Genomic DNA, 1,246 nt, shown 5'->3' with positions numbered 1-1,246 from the left:
AGTCACTCATGAAGGAACAGAGGACGTGAAACGCGCTAGGAAGAACACTCTCATTCAGGAATATGAGATGTTCAGAATGCAACCTGGAGAAACGATCTCTGACGTTCAAAAGCATTTCACTCATATTAAGAATCACTTAACAGGGTTGGGTAAGACTTTTGATACTGATGAACTTAATGTGAAAATTCTGAAATCTTTGGACAGGTCTTGGCAACCAAAGGTGANTGCCATCTCGGAGTCTCAAAATCTTACTCAGATGACAATGCCAATCTTGTTTGGAAAGCTCCGTGAGCATGAACTTGAGTTGAGGAGATTGACTGCTGAAGAGGATCAAGGCAAGAGGAAAACTCTAGCTTTCAAGTCCGAAATATCTAAAGGAAAAAGCTCTAAGAGGATCGAAGAAGATGATTCTGATGATGAGGAAAACATGAGCTTGATGATAAAGAAATTTGCAAAATTCATGAAAGNAAAGGGAAAGGANNAGTTTCATAAAGAAAGGAAAGAAAGTCAAGAATCTCCATCAAATGTGAAGTGCTTCGGTTGTGGAGAAAGGGGGCACGTAAAATCTGAGTGTCCAAAGAGCAAGAAAAGTGAAGACAAGAAGGAAAGAAAATTTCAAAGGAAAAAGAAAGCATACATAGCTTGGGAGGATAATGCTTCTAGTTCAACAAGCTCAAGTGACACAAAAGAAGAAGCCAACCTATGCCTTATGGCAGATTCTGAAGATACAGGAAGCCAAGATCAATCTAAGTCAAAGAAGTCATTGTGGTATCTTGACAGTGGTTGCTCAAGACACGTGACTGGTGACAAGAAAAGGTTCATCTCTTTTGAGAAGAAGAAGCAAGGATTTGTAACTTATGGGGATAACAACAAAGGCAGAATAATGGGAACCGGAAACATTGGAGGAGGAAACACTTTGACGATAAAAGACGTCTTATACGTTGAAGGCCTCAAACATAATCTTCTAAGCATAAGCCAACTATGCGACAAAGGTCTCAAGGTAACTTTTGAGAGTGATAAATGTACTGTTTATTCTAAAAATTCTGCTGAAATTGCTTTGCAAGGTGTTAGGCACAATAACATATATTTGATTGATATTGAGAGTGCATCTAATCATAGTATAACATGCTTAGTTGCTAAAGAAGAAAATCCATGGCTATGGCACAAGAGAGCTTCACATATTCACATGCAACATTTAAATAAATTAATCTCTAAGGATCTTGTGATTGGTTTGCCTAAACTAAAA

This window comes from Vigna radiata, unplaced genomic scaffold (assembly GCF_000741045.1).
Source record: "Vigna radiata var. radiata cultivar VC1973A unplaced genomic scaffold, Vradiata_ver6 scaffold_95, whole genome shotgun sequence".
In the NCBI taxonomy this organism is placed as follows: Eukaryota; Viridiplantae; Streptophyta; class Magnoliopsida; order Fabales; family Fabaceae; genus Vigna; species Vigna radiata.
The sequence above is the reverse complement of the archived record's forward strand: the minus strand, read 5'-3'. Positions refer to the sequence as shown.